Below are 25,768 nucleotides of genomic sequence, written 5' to 3'. Positions count from 1 at the left end.
TGTGTGAATGTGTATGTGTGAGATCCAGTATATTTTTCAACGTCACTTTCATCAATCTTATGAAATCCTACAACTTTTGCAACGTTTGTCATTTTGCTTTGCAATCTGTTGCTTTGCCTTTGACTTGTTTGAGCTAATATCTGCAACATTCACATCATTGTTTGGAGTTGATAATGATGTGAAGAATGAGGAGACACAAGCTAGTTGAATTGCATGAAATTGATCTTGCCTGGGTCTGTTCTCAACCTGTAAATGTAGTGAATTTGAAGAGCCTGCACATAGATCAACCAAATTATCTTCCAGCCACTTTAGTGCGTATGAGTAGAACTGAAAGCATTCCAGTACCACTGAAATCTTAAATCTTGAACCCAGAGACCTTCTTAAAGGCTTATAATTGTCTCTATTGTGATGTCTTTCAACAAATCGAAGATGTTATGTCACTTGACTCAAGGTGGACTAAAGGAATGGTAAATCTGAATGACACTTAGGTTCCAGGCCTGTTCTATTACTGCTATGTTCTGCCTTTTGAGAGGGAGGGAGTTCCTTTAGCTTCAATAGACTTCAGTACTCTCACCTTTGTTTCTTTTAATTCCTTTAGCTTCAATAGACTTCAGTACTCTCACCTTTGTTTCATTTATAATTATATTCTATGTAAATATAACAATAAGTAAGAATCACTTTTTTGCTCTATAAATATTTTAGATATAATAGGTCAGTGGGAGAGGACAAAAATGCTTGCTCATTCTCCTCCCTCCCCTATTGACTTTTATATGCCACATATTTATATAGCATTATTTGCAATGCATACAGGTATTTCAAAGCAATCATTAAGACATCTTTTTCATAGGTAGAGAGAATGACACTTGCTTCTTGTTTAACTCTTTAACATGCTGTTAACCATGTTAACCACAACTTTCTCTTGACTCCCATTACAGTTAATTTGGAGTTTATTTTGTTTCATGTTCTCAGGATTTCACATAGGACTCCACAAAAGTCTGTTACATTTTTCTTTAATAGAGGAAGAAATGAAGAACCTGGCTTAGATGGAATGAAATGGTAAATGATTACAGTGGAAGGGAAGTGGGTTTACTAACTTTGCAAGGACAGGAAATAAAGCAAGGTTAATTGATAGAGGCCAGGACAGAGGGCAGGTTCCCCCGCAGTGAACTATGAAAGAGCCAGAGGCCAAAGTACAATGGCTATTCCAGGAAATACAAATAAACAGGCTGGACTATGCTTCCCTGAGCACATGCACTGAGAAGTTAGACACTTTGTGCTAGTGACAGGATCATAAACCCACCTGAATAGTCTCTGTGGGCCTATTCATTTATTCTCTTTCAAAAGTGCTTCCCAGTAGGAAATGACACTCTTTAACCAAGTATCAACAAACTTTAGTCAGTGATCAATACAAAGGGATGAAATCTCCTCAAAATGGGAATTTCCAATGACCATATTAGAAATTCCCAATGGCCAAAAGAAAGAGGCAAGAGGGTTTTCTGGAAGCCATATGTCTGCTGAACGTATTCTGCAGACCTGTGCAGAAGGCAGAACTGGATTAGACAGATGAGCAATTTCCTGAAAAGGCACAGATAGGCATTGGATTAAATCTCATTTCCTCCAAAAGAGGTTTGATAACCATGTTGATTAACAGCTCACTGTTTTGGAGGCTTAGCCATCCTCCAGTTTATTTTTACATAGTGGGGAGTAGAGAAAGGTGATGCTACTGCTTTGAGGTTGAGTTCTCTTAATCATGAATGCTACTTTTCTCCAAAGCAGCATTCATGAGCTCCAGACCATCTGAGCATTGTATTCTATCTTGTGCTTGCCCTTGGTTAAGCTGCAATCACTTTGGCCAGAAGGATGTTCTAAGCCATCACTCCCTGCTTCCAGTGACTCAGGAAACAGAAACTAGTTTTTATTTTAATGAATTCCAAATTGATTATTAGGAAGGTACATATGAAGCTACTACACAAAAACATGAAGTTCCTGCCAAAGTCAAACATATCCTTGAAAAATATTCAATTGACTCTTTCCCACTTGGTTTGTCCAGATCGCCTTGATTGCTCCATTAGGGTATATAACTGAAACTTTGCTGAATTGAAACTCGGTAACTTATTTCATCAATATCAAAAAGTTAATAGTGACTTGGAAGATCAGAGAGCTGAAGTCCTCTCGGAAGGATGTGGGCCTTAGCTTCCATTTCTTGGTGTTTCTGCTTCTTTGAAATAGGGAAGTTTGCAGGGCTTAGTTTCCTGGTGCCCACTTGTTTTTTTTTGTTTTTTTTTTAGTATTTCAAAAAAAATTGAGTCACTGGAAACTCTTCTTATTTCACCACTGGACAGATGTGATATCTTTACTGAGAAAAGAAACCTTTAAATTTTTCATGGGCTGTTGGGACTCCTAGTCATTAAACCTTATTACAGGTTATTGATTTTAATTTTTTTAAACAGTGGTTAAAGCAGTTGATTAGACAGTTGAAAAATTTCCTCAAATATTAGGAAAAGCTATTCTTGTTAGAGTTGTTTCTTCAGTTATCAAGTCTGGGTAACAATTGGACCATTAGAAGTTTCGAAAGAATAAATTAAGTACCAAGTTTTACTTAAATATATAACAAGTTTGTATGGCAAAGTATTATAAACATGCCTCTTTTCAAACAGAAATTAAGGAATTAAAAAAAGAGTGCTGGTAGTGAAACATTAGTGAAGAGGAGATTTTTATAGCTACTATATAAGACAATGCAGTCTGGGAAACCAGAAACTCCTTGGGCTGGCCACACAGAGTCAGTTTTATCTATGACATTTTACATGAGTTCAGGAAAGAATCCCTTCAACTAAGTAAGCAATTAAACTTGGCACCAGAATCTGGATATACATAAGTGATTTTTAAAATGTTCTTCTGGTGGTTTTGAGAACCTTGAATCCACCAAAATTATCTTAACACTATATTATAAATCTGTAGAATTCACCATGGTAGATTTAATAGAGGTAAAGTTACTATATGAATTCCAAATGATCTCAACTAATTTAGAGTTAGAGAATGAAAAGAAGCAAGAAAGCATGTGAATTTACATTTTAGTAGAACTAATTTTAACATTCTTAACTTTTCTACTTTTTCTCCACTCAGTATTGCATTTACATTACATAAATCCATATTGCAAAACTTTATATGTTTGATCTCTTTACCCCCGCCAACATACATATACACATACACAAAATTATTTTAGGTTAAATTTTTAGAGAGGGTTCAAGCAGTAGTACACAGGTCACAGGTCATGTCTGAACATCAGATTGTTTTGTTTGTCTCTACAAAGTGTTTAAACATTTAAAAATTTATCATCAATATGAAGGCAAAAATCTAAATTTCTAGTTTCTCTTGAAAAAAAATAAAGAGATTTTCTCTAGCTGGGCTTGCAATTTTTGGAAGGCCCCAAGAGGCTAGAGGTGAGCAGTGATCCTCCCATCCCATTTCCAAGGACCATGAGCTCCAGGCATGTTTGGAGTGTTTTGGGTTGCATTCCAGACTACTGCCATAAAGCAAATATTGCAATAAAGTGAGTCACATAAATTCTTTTGTTTCTCAGTGCAAGTTATGTTCATACTATACTATTGTTTATTAAGTGCGCAATGGCCTTTTGTCTAAAACATGCATATATTGCAATTAAAAATATGTTATTTGTTAAAAATGCTAACAATCATCTGAGCCTTCAACAAATCCCAATCTTTTTGCTGGTGGAGAATCTTACCTAGAAGTTGAAGACTGCTTACAAATCATGGTGGTAGTTGCTGAGGTTGGGGCAGCCAAGGCAATTTCTAGAAATAAGACAACAATGAAGTTTGCTGCATTGGTGGACTCTTCCCTTCACGAAGATTTCTCTATAGCCTGTGATGCTGTTTGAGAGAATTTTACTCACAGTAGATTTTTCAAAATTGGAGTCAATCCTCTCAAACATTGCTACTGCTCTATCAACTAAGCTTATGTATTAGTCCAAATTCTTTGTTGTCATTTCAACAATGTTCACAGTATTTTTTCCAGGAGTAGAGTCTATCTCAAGAATCCACTTTATTTGCTCACCCATAAGAAGCAACACTGCATCCATTCAAGTTTTATCATGATATTTCAGCAATTCAGTTTCATCTTTAATCTCTACTTTCAATTCTAGTTCTCTTCCTATTTTCACCACATCTGCAATTACTTCTCCCACTGAAGTCTAGAACTCTTTAAAGTCATCCATGAGTCGAAATAAACTTCCAAACTCCTGTTAATATTGATAATTTTCATCTTTCTGTGAGTCATGAATCTTCCTAATGATATATAGAATGGTAAACCTTTACCAGAAAGTTTTCATTTTATTTCCCCAAATCATTCAAAGGAATCACCATGTACAGCAGCTATAGCCTTATGAAATATATTCCTTAAATTGTAAGCCTTGAAAGTAAAAATTACAAAATGGATGTTGTGTTAGCAGGCCTGTATCTCTCTTGGATGACTAGGTGTATCATCAATGAGCAGTAATATTTTGAAATCTGTTTTTCTGAGCAGTAGGTCTCAATAGTGGACTTAAAATATTCAGTAAACCATGCTATAAACAGGCATTGCTGCACCATTTATAGAGCATAGGCAGAGTAGATTAAGCATAATTCTGAAGGGTCCTAAGATTTTCAGAAGGATAAATGAGCATTCAACTTGTAGTTACCAGCTGCATTCAAGACAGTCAGCCTGCCCTTTGAAGTTTTCAAGCCAGGTATTCTTCTCCTCCCCAGCTATGAAAATTCTAGATGCATCTCTTCCAATAGAAGACTGTTTGAGCTACAATGAAACTCTGTTGTTCAGTCACCTTCCTCAATGATCTAAGTTGGATCTTCTGGAGAACTTGCTGCAGCTTCTTCATCAGCACTTGCTGTCTCATCTTGCACTTTTATGTTATGGAGACAGCTTCTTTCCTTAAATCTCATGAACTAACCTCTGCTAGCTCCTAACTTTTCTTCTGCAGCTTCCTCACCTCTCTCAGTCTTCATAGAATAGAAGAGAGTAAGGGCCTGTTTCTGGGTTAGGTTTTGGCTTAATGGAATGTTGTGGCTGCTTTGATCTTCTAGCCAGACCACTCAGACTCTCTCCATATCAGCAGTTAGGCTGTTTTCCTTTCTTATCATTTGGGTATTCACTAGAGTAGCACTTTTAATTTCCTTTGAAAACTTTTCCTTTACATTCACAACTTGGCTCACTGGTGCAAGAGGCCTAGATTTGGGCCTAGCTCAGCTTTCCACATGCCTTCCTCATTAAGCTTAATCATGTCTAGATTTTAATTTAAAGTGGAGACATGCGATTCTTCTTTTCACTTGAAAACTTAGAGACTATTGTTAGGTTCATAATTGGCCTGATTTCAATTGCTGTGTCTCAGGGAATAGGCAGGCCTGAGGAGAGGAGAGAGAGATGGAGGAATGGCCATTCAGTGGGGCAGTCAGAACCCACACAACACTTTGATTAAGCTTGTCATCTTATATGACCGTGGTTTGTGACATCTCAAAACAATTACAATAGTAACAGCAAAGATCACTGATCACGCATCACCATAGCAGACATAGTAATCATTTAAAAGTTAGAAATACTGTGAAAATTACCAAAATGTGACACAGAGACACAAACCTCACAAAGTGAGCACATGCTATTGGAAAAATGGTGGTGATAGACTTGCCTGACATAAAGTTGCCACAAACCTTCAATTCGTAAACAAAACAATGTCAAAACACATATTCTCCACAAAGCACAATAAAACAAAGTATGTCTGTATAGTCCTTTGACAGTTTCCACCACTTTCTAATTTCTCTTGGATGTTGGGGCTGAGTTGCCATCTACAATCAAGGTTGAACTATAGTTTCTTATGGAAAGTTAGGATAAAAGTGCCATGTTTTTAAAACCTGTATCTTTTTTAAAGGTTGGAAAATAGAGAAAGGAAAAGAGAAAGAGGACTGAGTATAATATTTACAGATACAAAAACTACTCTTAAAAGTTTAAGCTTTAATCAAAATGTATCTGATCCATCTCACTAATGTTCACTGCATGGTGGACTTCAAGTTTATGTATTTGCATAACCCTTGTAGAAATTGGAGAACAATGTAAAATAGCATGTTTGCCAATGAAAAATATTCATTTCAGGGACCTGATTTGTGGCACTAAACTTTGTCATCAGAGGTGATGGTGGTGCAGAAGGCACCGTCTTTGTTTTTCTTGGTGAGCCCTCTCTGTGGGGTTTCCTGGCTCTTTGGGTGTGTGTTTTCATCTCTGTCTGGATAATTCTCCACTCACTGGCACAAAGGATCCCTGCTTCTGGTTCAAGCTCTGATTTTCTAATCCTTGGCCCTGTTTGAGAACACCTGTGTGCATGCCTGTGTAAGGGAAGACTGGGAGGATGTTGGATTGGGAGCAGGTGGGGTGGGTGGCATTGATGGGAGCGGTAGTGGTTGGCCCATTCCTCACCACAATCCCAGTTTAGATTTAGCTGCCAGAGGCTTGAAACTAACAGCACTGTAGTTACTTTTCTAGATGCTGTTACCACCACTGTAACTCTTAGCCTGGAGAAGATGTAATTTTTAACTTCCTATAAAGCCCATTGTTACTATTGTTAAAAAATGTTTGGTTCACAGAAGATTTATTAAGCATTGTATAACTGTACATTCATGTTTAAGATTTTTTTTAACATATGGATCAAATTCTAGCTTAGAGGTCTTATATAATAAAGTCAAAGATTTGAAATTGGATAAAGAGTCTCATAGAAAGAGTCAGGGGCAACCCCTTTGGGTCCCCTCCCATTGTGGGAGGTTTTCTGTCCTCTCAATAAATCCTGCTTTCATATTTATATCCATAGAATACATTTTCAGAAGTGGAATAGCTTGGCCAAAGAGTACACACATTTTAAATATTTGTAGGCATCATCAACATGGCCTTCATAAATTTTACATGAATTTACATTTCCAAAAGAATTCTAAGAACATTTTAATTCATAAACACCCTTTAAAAAAGTGAATATAATTAATCTGATAGGAAACAGTTTTCTTAATATTTTAAATTGTTTTTCTTTAATTATTAGAGAGATTTTAATATTCTTGATCATATAGAATTCTGCTGTGAATTGCCTGTTCAAGTCCATATGTACATGTGGTTCACTGACACATTTCATCCTTCTAGTACCTACTGAATAAAATTTTCTAACTTTTACAGGTGATACAATTGAGGTTTTGAGATATTAAGTAATTTGTACAAAGGCATATAAATTATAGAAATTAGATTTGAACCAGGGGCTGAATGGAACTTCACCAAGCAAATGATCAAGAAGGGTTGTGTTTTGTTCATTGTTTTAGATGTTTATTTTTAACACAGTGTCTGACATAGGTTTGCAATAATATCTGTAGACTGAATATGAATGAAGTGAATGTCCATGTTTTTTTTCTGTTACCGTGTTGTATCTAAAGAAGAGCTGCTACATTTGTCTACTTCTTAATGTTATTTTCTCCTCCTCCTCCTTCCTTTTCTTTTTCTTTCTCTCTCTCTTTCTCCCTCTCTCTCTCTTCCTCATTCCCTCTCCCTCTTTCTCTCTCTCTCTTTCTGCCATCAAATGAATGAAAAAGATAGGTCTCAGTCTTTTCAGTCTTCATCTTCATAATTTATTAATTGGATTGTTAAAGTTGATGTTGGCTATTAGAGAGAAAGGATACGAGAGGTTCTCTTGTTCTGCTTTTTGATTAATTTTGGCTGCGAAGATTTAATCTGACTAAACTGGATTTTTTATATATTTTTACTTAAAAACTATGCATATACCCTACTTTTCAAATGAAATCTTCAAAATGAAGTAAATTATGGACCACAAAAAAGTTTCCTTTATTCACTAAACAAGCATTCAAGTGTTTATTAAGTACTTAACACTGCTGTGTACTAGGGATATTATAATGACTATAATGTTTCATTTAAAGGTAAAATGGATTTCAATACAAAATATTGTAATATTTTGTGATATAAAATTGAGAAATCTTTTCTTGTTCAGAAATGCTTGCTAGAATTCTAGAAGTGGTTACCCATTTAGGAAAATTTCTCCGTGTGGCACTTCTGATACATATTATGAATGTTAATCTTAATATTTTCTACATTTGGCAAATATTTTCTCCAATTTGTTGTTGTGTGATTTGTCAATATACTTTGTCATTCTCTAGCCTTCTGTATAAAGTTAAATGTGTTAACATTCTTGAGGGAATTATCCCTTCCTGATATGCTTCTTGAAGAGATCAAGACAATGTCCAGATGAAGTAATTTTTCCAACCAATTATTAAATTTAAAAAATTGACTTTATTTTCATCTGGGTGGCAATTGGTTAGCTGTTTTTACATCACATTTCATACAAGTTATTTTTTCTTCACATACTGAATTTGGTGCTATTTATGTCTGGTATTTACTCTGAAAAGAACAACAACAAAAAGGAAAATGAACAAAGTTCCAGAAAAATGTATGCTTTTGACTTTGTTTTTTTGACCATGCAGTTATGCATTTTGAAGAGTTTTATATTAAGCTGTGTCCTCTGTAACTATGTACTTAAGGAAATATATTTATATTTTGGATAGGTCTTAGAAATTTTTCTTTTCATAAAAAAGAAAGAACTAGAAGATGGATATATATTCATAAAATTTGAGAAAAAGATAAAAACAAAGTTTTATTTTAATTTGCTTCCACCCAAGTTAGTAGACTCAGTGTCCTTTATGGAAATATTTCCCAACACCTGCTGAAAAGATTTTTTTTTTTAAATTTGTAACAGAAAGACAATGAAGACAGGTAGATTAGAACAATAAACTAAGAGGATTAAAAGATTAATGCCTAGCTTCGGAGGCTCTCTGCTTTTTGCACCCAAGGATATGCAGAGCAGGCCACATTTCTGCAAAATAGAGGCTCTTTCAAAAAAATATTCTTTATCAGTGAGAGGGTAGCTTGCCCTTCTATCATCTGGGGCACGTGAGGTAAATAGTTAATGAATGCCTCTATATGAAACATAATAGCATACTGCACCTTTCTTACTCTGAAATTCTAGTGCTCTTTCATTTAGAAAAAGAGAGAATTCTAGTGTTACCCTAAATATAAAAGTCTGTAATTCCACTCAGAAAATAGAAACCAATTCAATGAGCTACTATCATAATACTCTGCATTGACAGATCTTAGGTACTCAATTTCTGTACTAAACAGTCTTCTTTTTGTGTCAGAAAGAGTTCATGTTTCATCTTTTATGCTGGTACAACTTTACCATGATTAGGTTAATGTCTAGGTGTAGGCTGGGATTTAAACATGTTTCTTTATAATATCAAGTGGTACACTTAACAGAAAAAAAGCTTTCCATTCCTTGCAGGCTGTTTCAATGACTGATATGAACTGAAATACAGTTGATATGATAGTTTTATCATTACTATGGTGATATCATTCTAAATCGGCTAGAAAATGGTCAGGCTACTTGCTGCAGGTGAGTGTGGTACACAGAGAAGCCCTGTTGAGATGTGAACGATTAAATTATGAAATGGTAGGGGCTAGTAGACAGAGAAAAAGTGTTCAACCTCATTAGCAGTTAGAAGAAGTCAAAATTGAAGTGACAATGTTACACTGATCAGATTGGCTAAAATTAGAATGTAATATCACATCAAAAAGAAGACCGGCATTATTGAGGAAAGCTGAAGTTCTACATGTTAAACGCCCAGCAATTCCAGAAATATACCCTAGAGAAATGCTTGATGTGGGCCCTTTTACTATGTATAATGAAAAAATAAATGAGAATATTGGACAGTAATTAAATGAACAATCAGTTACAGGTAACGTCATTGGAAATTGTCACAATTATAAGGTTAAACAAAGGAATCATGGCATAAAAGAATGCCTACATTACGATGCTGTTTCTATGAAATTAAAAAACAGGTGACACCAAGCCCTATTGCTTTGGAATGCATACATAAGCAGTAGCACCACAAAGGAAAGCAAAAAAAAAAAAAAGATGAGCTGGGCGTGGTGGCTCACACCTCTAATCCCAGCACTTTGGGAGGCCGAAGTAAGAGGATTGACTGAACCCAGGGGTTAAGAGACAAGCCTGTAGCCTTCGTCTCTACAATAAATCCAAAAAATTAGCTGGGCATGTGGCATGCACTTGTAGTTCTAGCTACTTGGAAGGCTGAGGCGGAAGGATCACTATCACCTGAGCGCATCAGGTCAAGGCTGCAGTGGCTGTGAGTGTGTCATTGCACTCCAGCCTGGGAGATAGAGTGAGGCTCTGACTCAAAACAAAAAACGATGGACATGAGTAAAGATAGAGGTTATCTCTAGGAGAGAGGAACACACAGGGGGCTTCTGGGGTATTAATGACATTCTATTTCTTGACCTGGATCGAACTATTTGTTTAACTAATTGTCAACAATATTTTATGTACTTTTCTATGTGCACGTTACATGATGCACTAAAAAGTAAAACACACACGTGAATTCCAAGATCACGGTCCACAGTATGAGCATGTCTGCGCCTGATATGTTAAATTGAGCCTGGCAGTTTGAAAGGCAGTTCAGGTCTGGAAGTTATAAGCAAACTGTGCACCAGATTCAAGGTGCCTTTGTTTCACATGATGTCATTGCTTGACTGTGATCCTGGATTGAGTTGTTACAATGCCAAAAGGCCTTTTAATAAAACTCAGTTTGATTCAACCAACTTCATTCATTCTCATCATCACTGAGTCAGTCTTATTGCAACTTGGTTTAGGGATAAAAACTATTGAGCATTAATATCTTAAAAAAGAATTGTCTGGGAGTCTCTGAGAATTTGATCAGGACTCTGTTATTTTCATTCCAGCCCAGCCCTCTTTCTAACTGACCTGCAAATTTGTTTTTGTCAACCCCCTTTACCTCAAGTGACACAGTCTGTGTTCCATAGATAGTAAAGGAGAAAATATGTTCAAGATTTTTTTTTTATTATCTCTAAGCACATGAGCAGAGGACTATCTGAAAGATGTTTTCTTCTGACTAATTAGGTTAGAAATCTCAGGAGAACAGTCCTATCTGCTATATTTTTAAATGGAAATGTTTCTGTTTCTGGTTAAGAATCTTGCAAAAACAGATTTCTGCTTTGACACTTCCTGTCTAACTTCAAGTAGTAAAAAAAAAAAAAAAAAAAAAAAAAAAAGGAAGCAATCTCTTCTTTCTCATCATTTGGGAAGCATAAACTTGGGTTGTAAGCAACTTATGCACAAGGGTTGTGACTTCTGAATTTTGCTAAGTGTCTGTTGGATATTATGGAGCTGTGCAGAGTTCCAGAAAAACAAATGCTTATTGGTCATTGTTGACCATTTATTTTCTTCCAGAATTATGCTATTTCAGTGCTGCATTCATAAAGTCTTGTTTTTAGTATAGGTAGGTCAGATAGTGAAACATAGAACTCATCTGGTTTGATTTGAAACATTTTGTTTTCAGTTTATTGTCTATGAATTGAATACTTACAATGAATTGTTCTTCTATTCTCTCCTATTTGTTGGTCTTGCTGTCTTAATTGGGAGTGAGCTCTCTAATGGAAGAAATTGTTTTTCCTTTGTGTTCTCTATGGCATTTAAATGAGAATGCCACTGGTGTTTGATAAATTTTTACCACTTTTGATGGCAAAGAATAAATGATAATTTTGAAATACACTCAAAGACCACATCTTAAGATTCTTTCTCAGTATGGTCAGGGCTAAGTCATATAAATTGTGGGAAATGACTGTGTTTTTGGTCTCTTCAGAAATTTTTTGTAACAGGTTGTATTTGCTACTGATAATTGATTAAAATGGCTACTATTAGAAATAGGACTTCTAAACAAGGTTAAAATGCAATGGCAAAGAAGTACTGGGAATAGAATAAAATTATATGTAATGACAAGCAGAAAATAAAAAGAGAGAGAGCGAGAGCCCATAGCAATGAAAGCAAGGTAACTATGATTTCAGTCAACTGAATTCTTTCCCCATTACCCTGTGTTATTTGTATCCCACTGGAAGCTATAGTTTCCAGTCAAGGAATTAGAGACCACAGCTTGTGATAGTAAAGGAAAAAGATGGTCTTGTTAGGGTTCTAAAATCTGAGTATTTAGTTTTTAATGTTAAATTTCACTAAAATACTTTCACCAATAGAGCACAGTGGGAATGAACTGTATAGACTGTAGACGAAGGATTTTTAATATGACATCCATGGAAGGCATTCAAAGATTTCCTTGGGCTCTTGACATTGTGTGTAAAATTGGGTCTGTGCATATTACATTTTGTTTCACTTTCTGGCTTTTCACTTGGAATTCATGACCCCCTGTCCCCTGCTTATATAGTTCACACACTACATTTATTCTGTCCTGGGACCAGCCCTATGAGCTTGACTGGACAAACGAGATTTGAGAAAAGATCCTGCAAAGACTCAAATGGCATTTTGCAAGATGATAGTTCTCACCATGGTTCAATTTAGGAATGTTCAGGGAATGCCTTTCCAGAATTCAAGCATCGTGCTGGAAATACCAGAAGCTATTCATACTGCATGTATTTTTATGCTCATGACTTGGCAAGTGTGTGAGTTGCAACATGCAATCTTTGCAGAGATGATGCTTTGAAGGCTGGCTGGCAACCAGACAGATATTTGGGACTTGGCACTAACAGGCTTGTCCTCCTCCTTGGAGCAGCAGAGTGCTCTAGAAAGTGCATTTGTATTTCCATTTTCTATAGTTTAAGTTCCTAATGTATATATTTTAAAACATCTTTATTGAGCTATAATAAATATAGCATAAAATTCATATGTAAAGTACACAATTCAGTGTTTTTTTAGTATGTTCACAGAATTGTGCAACCGTAACCACTATTTAATTTTAAAACCTACTTTTAAGATTTTCCTCTAATTGCTTTCTTATAGTAGCTCCAGAACAATGTTATGTTTTATCTATTTTTAAAAAATCTATTCTCTGAAATGCTCTTAGAAAACTGGCTTAAAATATGTTTTTAGAAGGGTCTTAATGTTACTAACATCTACTGGTTCCATACCTTCTAGTGCTAGGATTATCTCTTTGTGAATCAGTGTTTACAGAGAGTACAAATTGGTTTTTATTTACTTATTTTTATTTATGTATGTATTTTTGGGTCAGAGTCTCACTCTGTCACCCAGGCTAGCGTGCAGTGGCATGCTTACAGCCACCACAGCCTCGACCTGCTGGGCTCAGGGAATCCTTCTGCCTCAGCCTTCCTAGTAGCAAGCATGACCACACCCAGCTAATTTTTTTATTTATTGTAGAGATGAGATCTCACCATGCTGCCCAGGTTGGTCTTGAACCCGTGGGCTCGGGCAGTCTTCTCACCTCTGCCTCCCAAAGTGTTAGGATTACAGGCATGAGGCACTGCGCCCAGCCCACATTAGTTTTTAAACATCAATGATGTCTCCTAGACTAAAAAAAAAAATATCAGGATGAACCATTTGAATTTTCCATATTGGTAGGACCAAGCAGAGAATATTTGTAATTTCATTAAGGTTCGATATAATAAAACTCATGTGAAATTTTCATGCTTACTTCACTGGTATTGCAAAAATTCGAAAGAAGAGACTATATTTTAGGCTCATTAAAAGTAAAGCAACTTACTACTTCAAGAAACCCCTAGTTAAAAATATTGTATTTCTTTGTGATTATAGTCAGTGTCAAAATATTTTCATTTTCAACCTTTATGTATTCAATCCCAAATATTTACTAACTGAGTATCTACTATCTGCCAAGATACCAATTGGAAGAAACATACAGTCCATCTGAAGGGACACACAGTTTTGTTGTCTCTTTCTTTATTATTTTTTTATTTTAGCTTTATTATTTTTTTATTTTAGAGCTTGGCAATGTGTTTGCATTTCCATTTTCAGCAAATCCTTTAACTGATTAGCTTTTGGTCTCTGCTGCTTCATAGGTCGGCCAAGCTCTCCTTCCCTCCGTTTTCCACAAACTCCAAATATACAAATGATGACTTTTTCCTTAAATTCCCGAACTCATTGATTAGACACAATCTTCTGTCACTGTTATATTGTTTCTACATTGTCATGGGATGTAGTTCTATGAGTTTCTCAAGAATGGTGACTACCTCAGTCTTGGCTGAATGCCAATGAGTCTCAATTCTTAAAAGATTGGAGATAAAAGTGTTTATAACTCCTATTTATTTATTTATTTAGTTATTTTCAGTTGAAGTTTTACTTTGCTGCCAAGGCTAGAGTTGTTGCGGTGGCACACTTATGGCCAGCACAGCCTCAACCTGCTGGGCTCAGTTGATCCTTCTGCCATGCCCCAAGTAGCTGGAGCTACAGGTGTGCCAACATGCCTGGCTAATTTTTTGATTTATTGTAGAGACAAGGTCTCACCAAGTTGCCCAGGCAGACCTTGAACTCCTGGACTCAGGCAATCCTCTTGTCTCTGCCTCCCAAATTGCTGGGCTTACAGGCATGAGTCACCATGCCTGGCCCGATAACTCCTATTCTATTTAAAATACTACACTGGACCTTTCAGATATCCTGCAGGCTCACCAGATCTGAATTAAGCTGAAGAGTACCACTGGACTACTGACTTGGGATGCAGAACTACAAGTATCTTTTAGGAGTTTTCTTCCAGGGGCAGCTCCTAAGTAGAGACATGGAATGCTGGCAAATTTCTGTCATCAAATTTGTACTAGAAAGGGCATGATATCAAGGAAGAAATATAGAAGACAGAATTCGTGAGTGTTGGAGAATGTTTCATACCATTCCTTCATTTTACAAATGAAGTTAAATGATTCATTCAAAGATGTCTAATTATTAGTTAAAAATCCAATATTTAAATTTAATTACTTAAATTCTTAGCACAATGTTTTTCTACAGCATTGTTTTTCATTTTATTATGGGGAAAGGATTAGATACATAGTCTATTTCTATAAAATGGGCTTCCTTTTAAATTAAATACTGGTTTTTTCATCTGTCTTTTCACTTTCCTTCCCTGCCACTACATTTTTTTCTTCATTTATTTTGGAGACAGGGTCCTGCTCTGTTGCCCAGGCTGGAGTGCAGTGGCATGATCATATCTCACTAGAGCCTTGAACTTTTGCTCAAGTAATCCTTCCACCTCTGCCTTCCAAAGCCCTGGGATTACAGGCATGAACCACCTAGCCTAGTGTCCTTTTCTTAAACTCCATTTAACCCCTAGTAGGTCAGACCAGTGGTCCTCAAACTTGAGTGTGTATCAGAGTCACCGGGAGGCCTTGCTAAAACACACATTACTGGTCCCAATCCTCAAAGTTTCTGCTTCTGTAGGTCTGGGGTATGTGCATGTTTGTAAGAATTTGTATTTCTAAGAAGTTTCTGGGTGAAGCTGATGCTCCTGGTCGGAGATCACACTTTGAAAATTGCAAACCTACGTGAAGCAGGTGTAACAATCCTTCTGTCAACAGAGTTTCTAGTGACTGTGTTGTCTGTTGCTCACTCCTTTAGCCTCTGAAATCATAGTAAGTCGTCAAATATATCCCCGCCCAAGAGCTTAGTTGCCTTGAGCAGTCATCCAGCATTGGCTGCCACATGGAGACCAGTGTGAAAATGACTGTGTCTGTGCAGATGGCCAGTGAGTCAATCTGGAATAAGAAAGTAGCTGTTTAGCACTTCTGATTAGCACTCACAACTCCTGAGACCTTCTGTGTGGGGCTTCCTTCTCTTTCTCTCAACAAAATAAAGTTAAAAGTGCCAATAATGAAGAGACACCCATGAAAAATACATTTCATGATCTTCCACATGTGTCAATCCTTAAAGAAGCAGAGAGTTGAAATAGTAGCCTGGTAGTCAGTGTTCTTAGTGTAGCAGTAGAATCTGGGTTAGCCGGTGTAAACAGAAAGAGTTTTATTATAGGGTATCAGGTGGCTTACAGCATGTGAGTGGGCCTGAAAGAACTTAGGGCCCATGAAAAACACTCTGGAGAATATGGGATTCAACTTCCCTGCCTGCATCTCCTACCAGGAGGGCATGCTGAGATATAGGATTAGTTGTGAAATGAACCAGTTTTCAGTATCTGCTGCAATTATAATTCCCAAATTGTGGTTCATTCTCTTTTTTTTTTTTGAGTTGGAATCTCACTCTATCACCCAGGCTGGAGTGTCGTGGCACACTCATGGCATCGACCGCAGCATCCATCTGGGCTCAGGTGATCTTCCACTTTGGCCTTCCAAGTAGCCAGAACTACAGGTGCATGCTACCACACCCAGCTAATTTTTGGATTTATTGTAGAGGCGAGGTCTTGCCAAGTTGCCCAGGCTGTTCTCGAACCTGTGGGCTCAGGCAATTCTCTCACCTTGGCCTCCCAAAGTGCTGGGATTACAGGCTTGAGTCACCGCACCCAGCCTTGTGGCTCATTCTTTATTCTCCAGAATATCTTCTAGGTGACTGAGAATATCAGATCTTGATTTTATGTAATCACATAATAATTTCTCAACTGGGCCAGTGTTGGAGAGATGTGTCAGTAAACTGACTAGTAAAGTGAATGTTTGTAAATAATTCTGTTAGCATACTGGTGGAAAACTCCAGTCCTTGCATTCCTAGGATTTTAGGATTTACAAAGATCTTCCATTTGAAGAAACAGTTTCCTAAAGACAATCTGGTGGCTATCACAACCTAATACTGATTACTTTGTTATTGGTGACCCTAGTGGTTTTATTTAAAGCATTGTGCTTCTGCAGTGTGGGACTATTTATTGACATTGGAATTTTTGAAAAGTAATATTTGGCTATAATATGTTAATCATAAAGATTCATTCTCCCATTAATTATTTTACAGCATATGTTGGGTTAAAAGCATCATTAGCTTTAGGAATCAGCAAGTCTTAATTATAGAACTTGAGATGTCTTAGTTTATGATTAAAACTAACTCTCTATAAATGGAACTGGCATTCTGTGGGCTGGGTAATACTAAATAGGGTTTAAGGCTGAAGCATCTGATTGAATTCCTCATTTTTATTCCATGGCAGCGTTCACTGATAACTGTGCTCATGGGCAAAACAACTAAGCTGCTAAAACAGAGTCTCATGATGTGGTGGCTTAAAGAAAACGAGAGTTTGTTTCCCTCTCATGTGCCTGTGGAGAGTTGTGTTATATTTACCAGATAGCTTCTATCTCTATGTCTAAGTTAACAACTCTTCTCTGGACAGTGGGAAAGGGAGAAGGGGAAGTGAGACAAGGGGGGCACATCCCTTCCAGTTAACGGTAAAACCTAGACAATATACTCATCGATTCTGGCTCACATGTTGTTCATCAGAACTTAGTCACAAAGCCATAACTAGTTGCGATAGAGGCCAGGAATTGCCATCTATAGTTGGAAGACTTCAAACCCAGTGAAAACTTGGGTGGAGATTCTATTACTAAAAAGAAGGAGCAAATTCATACGGGTGGGAGGTGAGTAGTCTTTGCTGTGATGGCTTTTTGGAAATTGTGAGTTGGCTTTCTCCATATCAGAGCTGCTTTGTGGGTGGACTCCACTGTTGCTGGAAGCAAGGCTCCTCAAAAGGGTCACAGAGGGAAGTCTTTTACATTCATTTCCTGCAAACAGATCAGGAGATGTTAGAATCTCAGTTTTGAAAGGGATCTCAAGTGTCACCTAGTTCAACCACTCACCTGGGAATGTCATTGAAGCACCTACTTTTTAGACTTGCCCAGTTTCACATGTGAAAACTGACCTGCACAAAGTCACAGAATTATTGATGACAATTAAGACTAGAATCCAGAGAACCTGGTAAATTTCACTTTCTTTGTTCCTAGGTAAATTATTTTGAGCTTGGTTTCTGTAATGCTATGATCAGAGAAAAGATATTTGTGTTTGTTATAAGCTATAACAGTTTATGTGTTTTCAGAGTACTGTTAAATGCTGTAGAATACTTGAGCTAGTATACTGATGTATAAGGCCCCTTTTCAGTTATTGAAACAGTGGAGAGTTTGTAGAACATAATTCACAATTTCGCATATTCGGATGACCATATCAGTTAGTGAAAAGGATGTCGTAGTGGAATTCAATTTGCCTGACCTAGTCTTAGCGATCTACTATCTATGTGAGTCTGGGAAAAATCACTGAACTTCTTTGAGACTTGACTTCTTTTTAAAATAAGAATTTGAACTAAATGCTAAATTTATTAACCATTGACATAGCACGGGTTCCAACCAATCAAAACAGATGCCAGTCATGAAAAATTCAATTGGGAACACCAGTGCATTCTGGGAAAATGTCATTCAGTTTTTAGTTCTGTAACTTTCTTCTTGGATCTGAATTATACACAATAAAAAGCCATGACATTAGCCTGTGCTGTTACTTTGTGTCACCTTTGGTGCTAACATGATGAAAGAGTGCATTGAAGTTTCTGTCTGATGAATAGATGTTATTTTTAGACCTCAAGTTTCAAATAAATATCAAAAAAGTAACAAATCTCTGTAAGATAGTTCTGGAACAATGAGTAAATATTGTCTATTTAGAAAATGCAGAGTTTCCCAGATCCTTCTGTAAAGTCAGTTATAAAACATTGTAGAGACTGGCTTCTAAAATGGCAAGAAATCCATTTGGCCATAAAAGGAACAATTTCTAGAGCCTGATTCAAAAGCCTGTCACATTTCATTACATTTCTAAAGACCTCAGCGCCGAAGAGAGGACAATTGTGTGCCTGTAGGTGAACCTGAATATTATCTTTAGTGAGGTCTAGAGATAAATGTTGCAATGAGAACAGAATCCATTTGGGGTGAATTGGACCGAATAATTCTAAATTATGGCATTGATGTTTCCACTTCACTTATAGGAATGAGATAAGGCAAAGCACTCCAGTTAGTGGAACATGAGATTCTAATTTCCTGAAAAAGACAAAAGAAGGCGGGTGTATTGCTCTTACATGGGGTGAACAATTTTCTTCCATGGCAGTGCTGACAATGAGAGACTGTGACTAGGGAGAAAGTGATAGGAGAGGCAAACTTGGATCAAAACAAAGGACAATGGAAAGTTAAACAATGGCTCTTATCAGATCCAAAGGTGAGTTCACCTCCTTGGCTTTTTGCCTCTTGTTCTTTGACCATTGGCATGGTTCCGCCTACAGGCTTCCAAGAGAGTTGAGTCTGTTCGCTGCATCTGTGCTTGTGTGTGTGTGCACACATGTGTGCATTTTAATTCCTTGTAAATAGTGTTTCTTCTATGATATTCTTTCCTAGCTCCTGAAAAAGCAGTGTCTATTCCAAAAACATGATTGTAGAGCTATTGCCGTAATCTTACTTCATTTATATGAAAATATGAAAAATGGACATATGAGTTCTGATAGTTAGGTTCGAGAACCATCCTACAAAAAGGCTATATACCTCATTGCTGACTATTACTACTGTCACCTTTGAAATACTTCCCTTGTGATGCTATGCACTGATGCTAGTGCCTAGTCCACCCATCAAAGTCATTTTGGAACTCCTTTTTTCTGGCATGGCCATCAGAGCTGTCACTGCTATTTGTTGAGATATGACAATTGTTCATAAACTTGACACTGTGCACTTACATTGGCAGCACTGTACAAATAACTGTATTAGAACACCCTCCCTACTCACCTGATCTTACCCCCAGTGACTTTTTTCTTTTACCCAAAGATAAAGGAAATTTTGAGAGGAAGACATTTAATGACTTTCAGGACATCACGGATAATACAAGAATGACTCTGATGACCATTCTAGAAAAAGAGTTCCAAAATTGCTTTGACAGGTGGACTAGGTGCTGGCATCGATGCATAGCTTCCAAGGGGAGTAAATCGAAGGTGACCATAATGATATTTAGCAATGAGGTATGTAGCACTTTTTCTTGGATGAGTTTGTGAACTTAATTGTCTGGACTTGTATGAAGAAACTGAAAGAAAATTATCTTCTAAAACGTGAAAACCTTAAGAATAACCTGCGGAGCAGAGGAAGGCACTCTTAATTCCATAAATTAAAGGATTCGGGTAGGGTTTTCAGGAGATGGGGTCCTGTTTCCCTAGCCCACATTCTGGCTTATTTTTTACCACCTTTCCTTCTGCCCCCTTCCCAAGGCACTCACCAGGACGGTGCTTCTACATTCTTGGAAGAAATGGAACCCTTGTTGCTGGAAGAAGGAAGAGGAGGTAACGTCCCACCACAACCTCTGGCAGCACTTTGCTTGTGTTTTTTCTAGGGCATCCAGAGAGTGGTTTCTCCATTCTTTTCTTAGGAGGCTTAATTTTTCTGAGGATTTTTTCACTTTGGATAAAGATAAAGGTTTGGATAAAGATTACAGGAGAAAGAAAGGGTTTGGGGTACTGTGTTATCAGGTTAGCTGGCCTTGTTCACATCCTGGCTTTCTGAATCCATAACTTTCCTTCCCAATACCTTTGGATACACCATAGATGTACAGGGTCTTGTGATTCCCTTGTAATTCTTTTGGGGTGAAATGAATCTTCACTTTCTTCCCCTATCTCTTCTCTTCCTTCTACCTTTCATTTATCTTTTTCTATGCATTTCTCTGAGATTTTCCCTTGTCTTTCTCTGGCACACACCACTAGTCCTCCCTCCTCCAGAGTGGATCTTACATCCCATAATCAAGATGGCGTTGGTTCCTTTTCTCATATAATTTTGATACAGCGTGGCTTCACACTAGACTAAGTTCATTTGGTTAGAAATAAACTGATATTAGCCTGACCTTTAGGAGGCAGTGTTATAGGCCAAAGTTCCGGGGAACGGGAGTTTCTTATATCTCTATGTTTGATTCAAAGTTAATCTAAATGTACCAAGGTACCTTCTTTGATTGTTGTAACTTCTCACACCCCCCCCTCACTTAAGGAACTATAAGCATGATTAGATCTTGGGTCATGCCTTTGCTAATTTTGCCTAGAGTGGGGGGTGAGGGGTTATGGAGTATAAATTCTGAGTAAATTGTACTGTAAAGGAGTGAGTTTTCTGGGTGAATACACCAACTTGTTCCTTGATTAAATACCCATTTCTTCTAGTTTGTGCATCTTGTCTTGATTGACTGTGAAGGATAGTGGTCAATTTATTGGATTGGACAGTAAAAGTAAGATGACACTTTTGTAGGGTAATAAGGAAAGGCCCTGCAAAACATGGGAAATTTAGTAGTGGGGTAGAAAGAAAGAGGGCTTTGGGATCATTCCACCCTTGGTTGAAACTTCAAGTTTGCCACTTACTGTGTGATATTGGGAAGGTTATTATAAACTCTGAGCATCCATTTCCTTACCTGAAAAATAGAGGTAATCATACCTAATATCACAGGACTGTCAAAGGCCAAAGACCTTGAGAAGGCTAATAAATGGGAACAGCTCCATTTTCTTGCTGACATGAGAACCTCCAAATCTTCTTGTAATCTTCTTTCTTATTAATTGCACCCACAACTTATTGAGGGCTTATTTTTTTGGCAGCCACTCTTCTGAGCATTTTGTCTAGCTTAGTTCTCACGACAATCCTGTATACTAGGTACTAGGTATAGTTTAGTTTTAGTGGAAAACAATGACTTTTAGGTGGTTAAGAGATGGGATTGGGGCTATCTAGCTAGTAAGCAGCTTAACAAGATAGCTCTGTTTGGTTTCTCACAGGCTGGCTGATTACAGAACCTTAGCACTGAAACTACACACAAGCTTTCTCCCCATAGAATATATTTTGGGCATGCATTTCCTTTGGTAAAAAAGCAGAATGTCAAATGAGATGCCCATGACTTTCATGTGCACATAGGAATTGAAACAACTCTGCTGTGCTTAACACGAAGAGGCTAGTGTTTCATTGAGAGCTGTTGTTCAATTGAACAGGGGCTCTTCACTTATAGCATTATTGTATTCAGCTTAGACTCATTGTCTGCAGGGTCTGGAACTGGTCATCACAGGTGGAAAGCATCATTTTTAGTGCTGCATTGTATCTGAACAGTGTCAAGAGCCAGTCACCTGAGTAATTGTTTTCATATGTTGAGGTCTTGGGGTAGTTCCATGAAAGTCAAGAAATAGTATAGATATGTTAAAAATGATTTAATTTATTGAAGATTGAGCAATGTTTTGGAAATTAAGAACAACTTTATAAAACTGTAAGATCTAGTATTTATAGAAAAAATAAAAATGTCTTCCAAGGAGTAAACTCCTTTTCTAAACTTTATCTGTTGGTGCATTAGGCCAACACATGAATCAGTGAAGCAAGAGGTGCGACCTTAATAGTGACTAGTGTTTTTGGTGACACAGAATTGCTAAAAGATTCCATATTTGAACCACAACCTACATTGGTAATAGCAGCAGTAATGGTGTGCAGGCAGCAGTTTTTGTGGCTCCTGAAGTCGGATTGCTGAAATTCAAGCTGAAACTAACTTCCACACAGCACTCCAAAGTCTTAATTCTCTACTACAGAATTTCTCTCATGTTCTCTCAGAAGATGAAGATGAATTTTTATGTGACGTGTATATGTGTTGTATGTGACATGGCATGTATGTGTGTGATGTATGTATTTGTAAGTGGTTTGAGGGTATGTATATGTGTGTTGTGTTTGTGCATATGTGTGTTGTGATATGTGTGTTTGTATATTTGTATATGGGATGTATAGGCATATGGTGTGTGAACATGTGGAGTATATTTGTATATCGTGTTTTTTATGTGTATTTATGTATATCTGCATTTGGAGTTTGTGTGTATATATGTGCATGGGAGTATGCTTGCATGTAGTATATATGTGCATGTAATAATTTTTTTTTAATTTTTAATTTTAAAGATGTGGGGTACAACTCAGGGTTTGGTATACAAACGTTCATTATGCAGATACCCTTGTTGATGAGGTGTGCCCTCACTTCCCTGGTATTCTCTCACTACTGCCAATCCTTTTCTTATAGTATTACGATAAGTGTTCAAGGTCCATTTATGAATGAGAACATATAATACTCAGTTCTTTGTTTCTATAACAGATCACTCAGTATTATAGACTCTAAGTACATCAAAGTTGCTGTAAAGTTCATAATTTTGTTCTTCTTTATGGCTGCATAATACTCCATTGTGTATGTGTACCAAATTTTGTTTTAATCCAGTCCTCTTTTGATGGGGAGCATGGTTGGTTCCATGTTTTTGCTATTGTGAACAATGCTGCAGTAAACATGTGTGTGGGTATCTTTTCCACAGAGTGATTTGAGTTTCTCTGGGTATATTCCCAGGAGGGGGATTGCGGGGTTGTATGGAAGGTCAATTTTTAGATCTTTTAGGAATGCCAAACTGTTTTCCACAGAAGTTGTACTAGTTTACGCTGCCACTGACAGTGTAGAAGTGTTCCCTTTTCCTCACATTCTTTCTAGCATCTGTTGTTTCTGAGTTACTGATGATGGCCATCCTGACTGGAGCTAGGTGGTATCTCAGCATGGTTTTGATGACTAGTAAGGCTGAGCATTTTTTCATGTATCTGTTGGCTGCTCGTATGTCTTCTTTTGAGAAGTGTCTATTCATATCTTTTGCCCACTTTGTAATGGGGCTGTTTACTTTTTCCTTTTCAGCACGTTTGAGTTCCTTATAGATCCTAGATGTTAGGGTTTTTTCAGATATATAGGTGGAAATACTTTTTCCCAGTCTGTGGGCTCTCTCCCTGCTCTCTTGATGGTTTCTTTGACTTTGCAGAAGCTTGTCAGTTTGATGGGGTACCACTTGTCTATCTTATCTCCTATGAGTAATAAATTTGTTTGTGGTATGTGTAAATGTAAGTGTGGTGAATTTGCATGTGGTGTAGGGATATGCCTATATGTGTGTGTGTACATATGTGTGTATATTTGTGATGTATATGCATTTGGAGTGTGTATTTGCATTTTAGGTGATGTGTGTGATCAGTTTATATGTGCTATGTATATATGTGTATAGTGTATAGGGTGCATTTTCCAGTGTTATGCATGTTGTAGTACTCGTGCGTGGCATGTATGGTGTGTGTATGATGTGTATATGTATATTTATAAATAATATGTAGTGTGTACACAGTATATATATATATATATGTGGAATGTGCATTTGTGTGGAGTATATCTATGTGTTTGTATATGTGTGTTTACATATGGTATGTGTGTGTGGTGTTGCTTATTCGTGTTTGTGTGATATGTTTCCATGTGATATGTATACAGTAGGTATATGATGAGTACGCATTGGCACACACACACAGCTGAGTTGTGTATACATTGTGTGAGAGAGAGAAAGGGCATATGTGGTATCCGTTAGTAGTCCTGGATTCATTGAAAGGCTATTCAAAATTATTGTTGCAATTAGTTCAGTCTTGAATTAAGCTATCAATACAACGGTATTCCAAAAATAGCTTGACTTCTTTTTCTCGGTCCTTCCAAAGTCAAGATAGCTTGTGGACAGGAATGCCTAACCAGCTCTTTCTAGTAGGCTTCCTTGGCCCCCTTGTCCTATGGGGACTGAATTAGGTTGCAAGGAAGTAGAGGAAGGAAGTGCCCCAAGGAAGCACTACAAATATAGAGTGTTCATTGATCTGTGTGTGTGCTTCATGACAAGTCAAAGACATCATTACATTTGCATTGGCATTAACTCTTCTTCAAAGTGGACTCGTACTTCAGGTCGATTTTGTTTGGCACAAGTTTGGTCTTCAGAATTGGAGAGGGTCTTATTTCTCAATTTAAAAATAAACTTGCCCATCCATAAATGATATGAAAACAAACAAACAAAAAAAACCAAACTCCCGCAGCCTCTTTTGAAGTTCCTGCATCCTACTATCTGAAAAGACAAATCATATTTTATGCATTTAAACTCCACTTTGAATTTTTTGATATCAATTTTTATTGGGCTTCTGAAAAATAAACCTGTCACGGACTTGAGGCTCAGAGACAGAATGTGAATACAAGCACCATTTGCTCAACATTTGTGCCATTTGTCCCTACATGCCCTCTATTCAGAGTCGGTCTAAAATGCAATTTTGAAACTGAAACAGCAAACCTTTTCTCAGAATCCTCTGGCAGGGAAGCTGAGGTAGCGCCAGGAAGAAGTGCACCAAATACTAATTACTCCCTTGAGAGCCAATCACTCTGCACAAACCTGCATAATGTTCCATCTCCTGCACAATACAGATGCTAACAGATTTCTTGTCTTGTTGTTTCCTGCCATTTGAAGATGTTGCTCTTTGTCACACGCTAAACAGAGGAGGAGAGAACAGCAAAATGCATTTCAGTTACCTGGGCAATTTTCATAAATAACCAGTAGATGTGGCTGTTTTGAAAGGCTTTCTTCTTAGGTGTTGGGCCTACTTAGGCATGACATTCTTTTGGCTTGGAGCCTTGCTGGCAAAGGGTCACTTGAAGGGTCTTCAGGGGCCATGCTAGAGCCCATGGGGACTGAATTGTCAAGGCATGATCACTCTAAGAACAGTTTCACTTAATATATATATATATATATATATATATATATTTTTGTGATTATTGTTCTTAGAGTGATCATGCCTGGACAATTCAGTCCCCATGGGCTCGAGCATGGCCCCTGAAGACACTTCAAGTGAGCGTTTGCGAGCGAGGCTCCAAGCAAAAGAATGTCATGCCTAAGTAGGCCCAACACCGAAGAAGAAAGCCTTTCAAACAGCGACATCTACTGGTTATTTATGAAAAATTGCCCAGGGTACTGAAATGTATTTTGCTGTTCTCTCTTCCTCTGTTTAGCGTGTGACAAGAGCACATCTTCAAATGGCAGGAAACAACAAGACAAGAAATCTGTTAGCATCTGTATTGTGCAGGAGATGGAACATT

Source organism: Carlito syrichta, unplaced genomic scaffold (genome assembly GCF_000164805.1).
Source record: "Carlito syrichta isolate Samal-C Ts95f unplaced genomic scaffold, Tarsius_syrichta-2.0.1 Scaffold315099, whole genome shotgun sequence".
Lineage (NCBI taxonomy): Eukaryota > Metazoa > Chordata > Mammalia > Primates > Tarsiidae > Carlito > Carlito syrichta.
The sequence above is the reverse complement of the archived record's forward strand: the minus strand, read 5'-3'. Positions refer to the sequence as shown.